Source organism: Bufo gargarizans, chromosome 3, assembly GCF_014858855.1.
Source record: "Bufo gargarizans isolate SCDJY-AF-19 chromosome 3, ASM1485885v1, whole genome shotgun sequence".
Taxonomy (NCBI): domain Eukaryota; kingdom Metazoa; phylum Chordata; class Amphibia; order Anura; family Bufonidae; genus Bufo; species Bufo gargarizans.
The window spans coordinates 456,908,549-456,920,784 of record NC_058082.1 but is presented as its reverse complement, the minus strand read 5'-3'; the positions used below and the strand labels follow the sequence as shown (position 1 = coordinate 456,920,784).

The following is a 12,236-nucleotide window of genomic DNA, read 5'->3' as shown; positions in this document are numbered from 1 at the left end:
ATGATGTGTTGTCACTACTTGGGATGGGAATACAGTTACACTCTTGAATATACCATTTAATGAAAAGTAGGAGGAATTTACATGGGGTAGATCTTTTGCTGAAAAGGAAGTCTTTGCCACTGAAACTAGTAATATATCTTAATACAAATTCTTAAAAAATGCTGTTTATTTGTGCTTATATGACTGAAAAACTGACCAAACTCGCACACTTTCTGCTTAATATCAAATCCCCTGTACAGCACATTAATATTTTTTTTTTTGTAATTTGCCCCATATGCTTCTCAAAAGCCATAAACTGCTTTTTATTAAATCTTGGCAAACATATGAGTTTGGAATCTGAGAGAAGTATATGGGTGTACATGAATGAAACACCACCACAAAACTCAAAAACTTGTCCAGCATAAAAACAAGATTGTACATGATCCCTGCCCGTTGGCACTTCCTCAGTATTGATGTGTTAAGAAGCCATTTTACAATAAGAAACAGATGAATATTAGGTCTTTGTTTTGCCAAGACTTTAAAGCAATGAGTTGAGATGTAAAAAGTATGAATGCTGCTAACCCCTTGAAGACCACTAGCTGATTCTAAGCAGAATGTCTACATAGGTCAGTAATTAAAGTGGCCGATCCTGGCCTTGGTGACTGTTGAGCTCACTCGAGGGAGAAGACAGATTTTTCTTTTTTTTTGTTGCTTCCTTTATTACACAGCACTCACTAATGTTTCCCTCTTCATTCAGCTAATATCCACAGTAACCGTCATGTGCAGCACAGACGACAGCTAGACAGGCTGGTAATGACTCAATGTGGTCATGGTAGGTTGCCACAGGTATATGGAGCCATGCTGACTGCAGCGAATCCCACAGCTACTGGAGGGTGCAAAGGTGAAAGATCCACAGAGTGAACATGATGATCAAGGTAGTCCCACAGATGCTCAATTGGGTTCAATTAGGAGGGCCAGGGTAATACTTGGAAATCTTGGTCATGTTCTTCCCACCAATATCAGACATTTCTAGCCTAGTGACATGTTGCGTTGTCTTGCTGGAAGATCTCATTCGTCCCGGGAAGAAAATCAGAATATATGGGTGTACGTAATCTGCAAAGATGGATTTGTAACCAAATCGGTTGAGAGTACCTTCCACATAGATGAGTGGGCCCAGAGAATGCCATGAAAACATTCCCCAGACTATGAAAAACAGCTCACCCACTTCAAGTAGAGGTGTCTGACGTGCATGAAAGATGAACAAACAGCAAAAATAGAAAAAGGAAGCTTCAGCACTGTAGGGCTATGATTAAGGATGTTTTTCATCTGAAACACGTGAGTTCAAGTTATTTTATATTCACCTTTGTAGATATGCTGTAATAAAGAAAAAAATACTTTTATGACATTGCCATGCAGTGTTGAAGCTTCCTTCTTACTTTCTCCTGACAATAATGCTGCTACCACAAGATTGTGTTTCCTTCCAGCAATGGTCGCAGGGTGTTTGTTTTCTGATGTTTCTCGCCTGACATGCCAATGTCTGATACTGCAGCGAAAATTGAAGCACTTTCTGCCAATCCTTCTGCTTTAGAGTCCCACATTTATGTATAATCTGCTATATTGTATATACACAACTGAACTGGGTTCTCCCATTTTTGAAGGGAGGGATCCCCACTACTACAGCTGTATGCCGTAGAGTGTAAACCTTTCTTGAACCTCAGTCACAAATTTGTTAAAATATGTGTCTAGCCTGATAAAAAATACTACAATAAAACATTTTTACACTTTTGATGTCATGGGTAATAAGCAATGGGTTTGGATAATATCATATAAAGGGTAATTCCATTCATAAGAAGTTATCACCTAACCACAGGATAGAGGATGAATGCAAGATTAGTGACCGAACTGATCATGAGAACGAGGCCCTATGCTATGAAATGAATGGAATGATCAAGCATCTGCAGTGCAGCTAAAGTCTTTCCCTATGGCAATGCTGGAAATATCCAAGTGCTGTACTGGGCTATCCCCAGCAGTCTAACAGGCAGGGGCGTTGCAAAGCTAAAACATTCGGGGCCTGGGACCTGAATGTACTGCCTGCCAGGCAGATACAACTGTATTGCTGTCCTCAGGAGGGCAATATAATTGAATATAATGCACTGCAAGATCTGAAGGACCTGTGATGACATCACAGGCCATGTGATCAATGCAGAAGGCAGAGGTTGAGAAGGACCTGGGATGATGTCACCATCATGTGATCAGTGCAGGAGAGGACGGCAGTGAGGAGGAAAAGTCCTGGAGATTGGAGAAAAAAACGTAGTGAAGTCTGTTACATGAGGAGAGGTAAGTGAAGGAATAGGCAGAGCAATTCTGGGAGTTGTGGTTATTTAACTGGGGCTGTATGTTAGGGTTGAAGGGAGGGATGTTATCATGGGACTAAATGTTCAGGAGTGATATTATTTACATTAGGCTTCCTGTGGGAGGGAGTGATGTTATTTAAATGGGACTGAATGTTGAGGGGGTGATTTTTACATGGGACTGCATATTGGAGGCGGCTGGGGAGTGGGTGATATTATTTACATGAGACTGTATGTTGAAGGTGGCTGGTGAGAGGGTGATGTTATTTACATGGGACTGTATATTGGAGGGTCTGAAGGGAGGGAAGTGATGTTATTTACATGGGACTGTATATTGGAGGTGGCTGTAGACAGAGAGGGATTGTATTTACGTGGGACTGTATATTGAGAGGGCTGAAGAGATGATGTGATGTTATTTACATAGGACTCTATGGCGAAGGGAGAGAAATAGTGTTATTTACATGGGACTGTATGGTGGAGGGGCTGAGGAATTATAATTTGTGAGGACACTAAGAGGAGGAATATAACTACAGGGGGCACTGCAGGGGAGAGCATTATAACAGAAGAGGGCAATATAAGTACTGGGGGACTGTGGGGGCATTTTTAATCCAGGGGACATTAGGCGTTCTTATTAGTTATTACTTATTTTCTTCAGGATAGCATTTGGGGGTATTGGAGAGCACAGCGAGTAGTAGGATAACACTGTGGGGACTCTAGGTTGGGGGATGATGATAGAATGTGAGGAACGTAAGATATCTGTGTGTCACACTCTGCAGAGACGAGGCGCGGCTGAAAGAAGTTGTCAGGACTGAGTGGAGAATAGATTACAGTGAAGATCTACATTAGAGGAGACATCACCTAGGAGGCCCTGGATGTGAGAACTACATGCTTCTGTATAGAGAGTACAGTAAAATGCAGTGTGCGCGGGTAGAGTCGACTTAGGCTACTTTCACACTAGCGGTAGCCTTCTCCAGCAGGATGTTTCGGCGGGGGAACAGCCTGCCAGATCCATGCTACTGCTAGTGCCGCCGGAGGTTCGCTCTGGCTCCTTTCACTATAATGGGGGAGGGCCAGAGGTCCGGCAAACATGCCAAGAGGTGGGCTGAAAAAACCGACAGCATGCTGCAGTTTTATTCCAGCCGCCTCTCGGCATGTTTGCCATTCTTTGGCCGGACCTCCGGCCTGCCCTTTTATAGTGAAGGAGGCCGGAGCGGACTTTTGGCGGCACGGTGCACTAGCAGTAGCATAGACCTGACAGGCTGCCGGAGAAGGCTACCGCTAGTGTGAAAGTAGCCTTAGAGAACTGGGCCATATTCCTTGGAGACCCTAGCAACGCCCCTGCTAACAGGTAATTAACAGAGCAGCACGGCACACGCTCGACCAGCCAATCCATTCATTATGGGATACTGGATAACTTTTTATAACCAGAACACCACTTTAAGTGTTTTTTAAGAAAGCTATCTGTACTGTTGTCTACATCAACTTATTTTAGTTATCGCCTTGGTTTTCTTCAACTTTTATATAAGCCATTGCCTGATAGCCTTAAGGAGGTTATGATATTAAGGAAAATAAATAAATGTTAAACACAAGGTTCATATGCATGTTTTACGCTTTAAAGGGGTTGTACAAATGAGCATTTTTTTTTAAACACAGGGTGGCATAAGAAAACAAATAACTTACTATAATACAAATAATACTTACCTCCTCCAATCCCTTGTCAATCCTGTTCTGATGTTTCCCAGATCCCACTGGTCTCTGCTTTCTGATCCTTCTTGACACACATGAAATGCCCTAGGTGAAACAAATTTGATTTCAGCTATGGGGCTATATAGTATTTATAGTGATATTGTGTATATATTTGTTTCTAAAGAAAAATGTCTAGGTAATCAATTCATGGGAATACAGCAGCCTCAGCACTGTTTTAAGCCATCAGTCTCTGCTGTATGAGTGTGGCCACAGGAGTGTACTAAAATTGGCCAATCATGTTAGGTGAACTTCATCCAAACCTGTGGATTTTTAATGTGCATGGTAGTGTCCTGACCTCTACCTAAGGCAGATGTCACAGGAGAAGAAGAACCGGGAACACTGTTTTTCAATATATCCAATTAGTTGTTTTCACAGGAAATAAACCACTCTCCAGTGAGAACACATGTACACTTAGCATTTAAGGAGGGGTAGGGAGCAATGAATGTTGGCCCAACAAGCAGTTGGATCTCTCGTTCCTCTTAAAGTGGTTACCCAGGAATTACTATTGTTGACCCATCCTCTGGATAGGTCATCAATATCAGATGGATGGGCACTGACTCCCAAGACCCCCATCGATCAGCTGTTAGAAGAGGTCGGTCGTTCCGTGAGCACCGGCAGCCTCTTCCTAGGCCATGTGAAATCACAGTACGCCAGTCACATGGTCTAGATGCTGCTCAGCCCCATTAAAGTCAATACCAAGCATAGCCGCTATACAAGGTATGGCACTGTGCTTGGAAGCTGCTGGGAGTTCATCGCACTCACCAAAGCTCTGTTGAGCATAACAACTCCCTGAAACAGTTGATTGGCATGGGTACTGGGCCTCAGACCCCACCAATGTGATAATGATGACCTATTCTGAGTATAGGTCATGATTATCTTTACCCAGATAAACCCTTTTACTTACTAACAGGAGGCTACCATCTTTATCTGCTCCATAAGTGGGCTTCAACTCAGCCAACAGCTATCCAATTTATAAAGCCACCTTTACAATGTGATATGTGAACTAGCAAGCTTGTAGAGACAAATAAAGAAGTTTGATTTATCTGTAACATGGTAGACAACGATAACTCACACTTGCTGACCTTTCACTTTTGGGATCTACGAAATAGCTGATTGCGGCATGTGAAGCTCACCTAAAAGTTTTTTTTCGGGCACCACATGCCTTTCTGCCAACCATGCTTGCTTTATCATAGCCTATTTCCTTTTTAACTTAAAGTGAGAGTACAGATACTGAAGAGAGAAATATATCCACCATTTTATGTTGAATGACAAGATTGAACAGTTGAACCACCATCTTATGCATACCGCCATTATGTGATCTCTTTTCAACACGTGTTTTGTACATGGACTATCTGCTGCGGAGGCGGCAGTGTTATATATGAAGAAAAGCTGAAGTTAATATAGAAGTTATTTCAAGCATTTGGCGTGCTCTTTAAACCTACTGTTTCCATAGAACGGTGCTAGAGGAATTACAAAGTAATAGACAGTCTGGTTAGACTAAAAAGCCAGAGATATCAAAATTCTTCTAATGCCACAGTGCAAAGGCACTTCATAGTGCTGCGCCTGCCACAGTGGAACTATTACCCTCAGAGGGCGAAGTGATAGCGCTCCTCAACTTGCACAGTAAAGGGCACATTAGCTCAGCGGACCGCCAGTATATACTGCCGCGCAGCAACTGTTCCCTGAGTGAGCAAGCAAAGACACCTCAGCAGAGCTACCATAGAGACCATAGAATGTGTGCATCAGTCAAACTCCAGCCAACTCTTAAAAGTGGCAGAACGGCAAAGGCAAAATAGTCAGAGAAAGATCCCTAGAGAGAGAAAGAGACGCAAGGAGGGAGGCCAAAGTCCAGAGCTAGAGTGCCCGCACCGCTATCCATGGAGAGACCACGTACTGAAGCCAGCTAGTTTCCCGCCACTAGGCCCAAAGCCTGTAGCGGTGTATCTAAGCCAGCGCATCGCAAGTCTGCACAGAGCATCGCAAGTCAGCACAGAGCATCACAAGTCAGCGCAAGCATCGCAACACATCAATAAAAGACACGTCTTCTTTAAGAGTGACATTTGTTCCTGCTTATTCAGAATAAGGTCAGAGCTTTCCTTTTATTACTTATTATTGCACAGAGGTTTTGGCATAAAGAAAAAAAATGTTGTGTTCAGAAATAAGAGACTTGAAAGTAAAACAAAGGACAGTTTGTAGTACACACACCCTAAAGTATTTAAAGTGGAAGTCATTTATTGCCTGCGTTAATTGCTGTTACATTTCAAGTGAAAATCATTTATTTCTGCATTTATTAATATTGCATTTAAAGTTAAAGGTCCTTTAATATTCGTATTGATTGTTATACCATTTAAAGTAAAAATGTCTGAGCCTAGTATAACCATGCCACTGTTAGAGGATGCAAAGCTAGATAGGGTAGAAGGTGAAGAGCAAGAGAACCTGTCTGAGTTAGAAGAGTCTAATGCAGCACTAGTCTTGCCTCAAACAAATCTAGCCAAAGCAGATGAACTAAGACGTTCACCACATGCCAGAAAACCGACCTCAAAGATGCTGGAAAATTTGGTGCAAGAAGCAGTATTAAAAGAGAAGAATTTCACCCGGATGTACGATAGGTGAAAATCATACATTAAAGACATTCGTAGAAAGCTAAAACAAGAAAGTATAAAAAGGAACTTGTGACATGGTAGAGACGGTAGAAGAATCTGAATCAGAGCTTATGGCAGCATATGTCAACCTTCGGTAATCTACAACACATTCCCAGGATATTGTAAGGAACATGGACACATGGACTGCGGTCACTAAAGATTTAGTAAAGCTCATGAGAGAACTTTCATCTGCAGCAAACTATGGTGAAGGTAAAGCAAGAAAGAGAATAAACTAGCTATTTATGAGAGACTATGCTAGGTCCTTAGGGGGAACCACAATCTCAAGTGTGACTTCCTTCGCTAGTAGAAGGGCCACCCACATATCAGAGTCCTCAAGTACTTCAGCTAAAACAAAGGAACTTAAAACAAAGGAATTGGTTGAACAACTTGCTGTCAAGAGAGTCTTGCTGCTGAGCGAATCTATTAGCAGATTGGAAATGTTTTCTGGTTCGATTTGCACCAATCTTGTAAAATGACACCCAGCGCATAAGCGATCAATAATGTTCTGTCACCACCAGGTGACAACCGCAGTTTGTGGTGGCAACGATAAAAGTAGATATAGTTACACCTGACGTTGTATCAGACCGATCGGACAGGTGAGTAAAAATGAAAAAAAAAAAAAATTAAATTAAAAACAAGATAGAAGCATATCAGAAAAAAACAGTGTTTTAAAGGACTAGAGGGGGTTATACTTTATGGTGAAGTTTCATGTGTTGCCACAGGGTCGTGGTGCCAACGTTGACACCCTGGCCGTGCTTCACCTTCTTCCTGCAGATTCTACATACGGCCATGCTGATGTCCTCAAGGGACTTTATGAAAAATTCCCACACCAGTCAGTATGGCATTTTACCCCCACAACTCTGTGCTAAATGCCTGCCGATGCCTCTATGAAGTTGTGCACCACTTGTAGTTTTCAGACAGGTCTACCTCAGGCATGTTTCGCTCCAGATCTCACATTGCTGCCACTCTTTTGACTCAGCTACACACTGTCACCCTCACCCCCTGATGATGATGAAGCCTCCTTTTCACCCAGCTCTCACCTACAATCCCCTACATCATCATCCTCTACTGTCTGCTCATCTCTTATGTCACCCTCATCAGTCTCATGGCCGACTCCCTGACTACTCGCAACACCTGCTTCCATGTGACTGTCATCATTGCTGCTTACAAGCCTACAGGAGGAAGCAGCGGACCTCTCCTTGAAATCTGGGCTGGCCTGTAGCTGCTGACTGTCCTCAATAAGATTGTCCTTGATAAAAAGCAGATCAGAGCTGGCAGCATATATTACTTGCCTGTCAGAAGGAGCAGCAAAGGAAAGAGGCAGGTTCAGAATAGGTGAGGGCACAGAGCTAGTTCCTGGGCCATGTCAAAGGAATTCCCCAGCTGTTGGTGTTTGATGACAGTTGAGATGATGTTGAAGACCGAGTCAACCATTCAAGGATGGCAGGATTGGTCATCAAAAAAGGCGTAACAATTACTTATCTAGTAAACAAGGTGGACTCCCTAATAACAGTAGTATTAGAAAGCTTATTCACCCCAGTTTGAGAATCAAGGCATAATAGAATTGATTATCTATTAAACAAGGTATGCACCGCAATAACAGTAAAATTAGAAAGCTTATTCATGCCAATTTGACAATTAAGGCAAAATAGAATTATTTATCTATTAAACAAGGTGGACACCCAATAACAGTGAAATTAGACAGCTTATTCAACCTAATTCAAGAATCAAGGCCTAATAGAATTGCTTATCTATTAAACAAAGTGGACACCCCAATAACAGTACAACTAGACAGCTGATACACCCCAACTTGAGAATCAATTGAATCGCTTATGTATTAAACAAGGTAGACACCACAATAACAGTAGAATTAGAAAGCCTCTTCACCTGAATTTGAGAATCAAGAAGTAATAGAATTGCTTATCTATTTAACAAGGTGGGCAGCCCAAAAACAGTGAAATTAGAAAGCTTATTTACCCCAATTTGGGAATCAAGGGGTAATAGAATTGCTTATCTATTAAACAAGTTGGACACCCCAATAACAGTAAAATTACACAGCTTATTGACCCTAATTTGAGAATCAAGACATAATAGAATTGCTTATCTATTAAACACGGAGGAAACTTTTTAATTAGATAGCTTTGTGCCCTACACAGGGATTTATGCAAACTACGCTGTCTCCTATGGATCCCTTATGCTTCAGACTACAGTCCCTGCACGATTCCTGCAGTCTCCCTATGCTCACTCTACAGTGTGTAAAAACTCTCCCTACACTGCTCATGCACTGTCCCGGATATTGGAATGCTATTAGCAACTCTGTCCTAGTGCTTGTCATGTCTCTTCCTATGCTCAGCTCACAGTGAAATAGGCTGAGGCTTTTAAAGGACTTTGTTGATTGTGAAACTCAAGTCAAGCCATTACTCTATCCACTGTTCGTGTGGATTTTATTCTATTGATGTTCCCCTTTTAACTGATTTGTTTGAGAGTATAATAAATTGCTTTTTGGAAATTATTATCTGCTGTGCTTGACTATTTTCTGGGTCCCTTTCCAAACTTTTTTAAATCTAGGGAACATGGATACAAAACCAAAGGTGCTAAATTAACCACAGCAGTGGATAACAATATCTTTATATGAACAGGAGCCTAATGGAACAATGTGGGTGTGCAGCATCACCCCCTTCATCTCTTAAAGGGGTTGGCTTCCTTCCTTCCTCTTTTTCTTTACCTCCGGTTACATACCATGCTTTTCAATGAGTGTTCTTTAATAAAAAGAACTTGGTACTGCAATAAGATTTCCCTTTGGTTTTTCTTTAATAGGCAATACAAAAAGCACATGATGTTTCATGTGGGCCAAATGGTTTTTAGGCTACTTTCACACTTGCGGCAGTGTGATCCGGCGGGCAGTTCCGTCGTCGGAACTGGCCGCCGGATCCGCCGATCTGCTGCTGCCTGAAAGCATTTGTGAGACGGATCCGGATGCGGATCCGTCTCACAAATGCATTGCAAGGACGGATCCGTCTCTCCGCTTGTCATGCGGACCGACGGATCCGTCTTGTACATTTTTCGCATTTTTACCGATCTGCGCATGCGCATGCCGGAACGACGGATCCGGCATTCCGGTATTCTGAATGCCGGATCCGGCGCTAATACATTCCTATGGGAAAAAATGCCGGATCCGGCGTTCAGGCATGTCTTCAGTTTTTTTCGCCGGAGAAAAAACCGTAGCATGCTACGGTTTTCTCTTTTGCCTGATCAGTCAAAACGACTGAACTGAAGACATCCTGATGCAAACTGAACGGATTACTCTCCATTCAGAATGCATGTGGATATGCCTGATCAGTTCTTTTCCGGTATAGAGCCCCTGTGACGGAACTCTATGCCGGAAAAGAAAAACGCTAGTGTGAAAGTACCCTTATCTGCCGACACATTCTATGTTTCTATGTCCAACCATCTGAGACTTTTGTCAACACAACAGCACAATAGAGGGTTGGCTGGACCAATAAATTAAAACAAATGAAATCCTCTCAGCTATATATATATATTGTGACACAGTAAGAGGTTTGGTCTGGGAAAACAGGTATTTTTCTCCCAGCAGGTGAGGTGAAATACCGAACCGGATTTGAAATGCCGGTCCGAGTTTTGGCAGCACCTGGCTGTCCTTTAATCGGCGTCTCAGAAGCCATGTCTCTCTGTTGGGATCTGGGAGGCTTGTGTCTGGATGAAGGCTTGCTACCTGATTGTTGTGAAAACAGGTTGGTGCTGCTATCAGCAAGGACTATTTAAAGGCATAATTACTGCATGGTGTGAATTAACACCAACACTGCAAGGTGACCTTTTGTTTGAATATGACTGCTTGTTTTGTCATTTGCCTAAAGTGTGAATAAAACACTGAACTGTTTGATCCAAAGAACTTGTTGTTGCCTCTATACTGAGTCCGCTAATACTGTCTACCAGAGCGAGTCCCTACAATTGGTGGAGGATGCTGGCAAGAGCAGTTAGGCTGGTGTGAATGCTGATATTTTTGGCTTCTGCATCTTTAAGGCATGGTTGTATGTCGTACATTAAACTAGCTGAATTGCAACCAGTGCCCCATGACAAAATAGAGGCTGTGAAGGCCCTCATGAAGTCTAATCTGCAGCAGCGAGAGACAAACCTGCAGCAACACAAGGCTAATAAGCAGCAGACTAACCAGTTGCTGCTACAACACGTGATGGCTTTGCAGACAGCAGGAGCAACCCTGGAAAGCAGTCTGTGCCGCGATTCCTAAGATCTCTCAGATTGAAAGTTCACTTTACACAAAACATGACACCCCCATCAACTATAACATCTCCTACCACTTTCTCCATATCTCAGTTTGGGCTCAGAAATAAAAGTCACTATATGCCCCCAAAAATTAACACGGGGTAGAGGCTTTCATTAACCTGATAGACAAAGGAATTTAAACTAATGTTTAGGCACTTAAAAGAGGAAATCTTCATACTCCAAAAAATTGTACTAGTGAATAACACGCAGCATTACAAACACTGCAATCTGACAAAACTATTACCATAAAACCAGATGACAAGGGGGGAGCAATAGTCTCCATGGACACTACATTTTATATCAGGGAAATTCAAAGCCAACTTTCTGATAGTTCGACGTATGAAAAAGTACAACATAATCCCACTTTTAAGTAAAAAAAATTAGATTAGAATATTTTTGGATGAACATCTCTTATTAGGTACTATAGATAAAGCCACATATACCTTGTTTCTCAATGAGCATCCCATTATACCTGTTTTTTATATATTACCTAAAATCCACAAAAACCTGACCCAACCACCAAGAAGAATAATAGTAACCCCCACCGACTCTCTACTGTCACCATTGTCTATATTTTTAGAGAAGATTTTGACCCCCTTTACTGTAATTAAACGTACGCACTCTTTCCTTTTAGACACGCCACATTTTTTATGTATCATCGCAGACCTACACGATTTACTATCTTATTGTTTACTAGTCACATTAGATGTCAATAGCTTATATACCTCCATTTCACATGAGAAGGGTATTCAAGCCACAGCAATGCTCTACCCGTACATTGCCTCAATCTGCCCAACTATTTGTATTCAGCTACTACGTCTTGTATTACTAAATAATTTTTTTTATGTTCGGGAACAATTTTTATGTCCAAAAGAAAGGTACTGCGATGGGGGCGAATGTGACACTGCCCTATGCTAACGCCTTCATGGCTAATTTTAATGTTCAATAGTTTTTATTGGGTTTTCAAACAGTTATCCAAATACAGTTTAACAAAGTAATGTCGATACATCTGTGCATAATTAAAACCACCTGGGAAGCATTCATGCTTGTAGATACATAATATCAGGTGGTGGTAATACATCCGCATTAGTGTATCATGGAACATAATATAAAAGCACTTTTATAAATGAACTTTAACGGAAACATAACAGAAGAAAAGGAAGAAAATAAAATAAATGGCAGAGAAATACCTTATACAGAGTCAAGGCATATGCAT

At 41.8% G+C, this 12,236-nt stretch overlaps 1 protein-coding gene across 3 annotated transcripts in view; it reads right to left on the bottom strand.

Moving 5' to 3' along the window:
* The window catches only part of LOC122930319 (norrin cystine knot growth factor NDP), a 152,147-nt gene that overhangs the window by 83,794 nt on the left and 56,117 nt on the right, over window positions 1-12,236 (bottom strand). For 2 of the 3 annotated variants that reach the window (XM_044283600.1, XM_044283599.1), the window contains exon 3: window positions 4,032-4,121. The exons of the other annotated variant lie outside the window; for it this stretch is intronic. The gene's annotated coding sequence lies outside the window, so the exon portion shown is untranslated. The remainder of the gene's footprint in view (window positions 1-4,031; window positions 4,122-12,236) is intronic. 3 annotated transcript variants of the gene reach the window in all.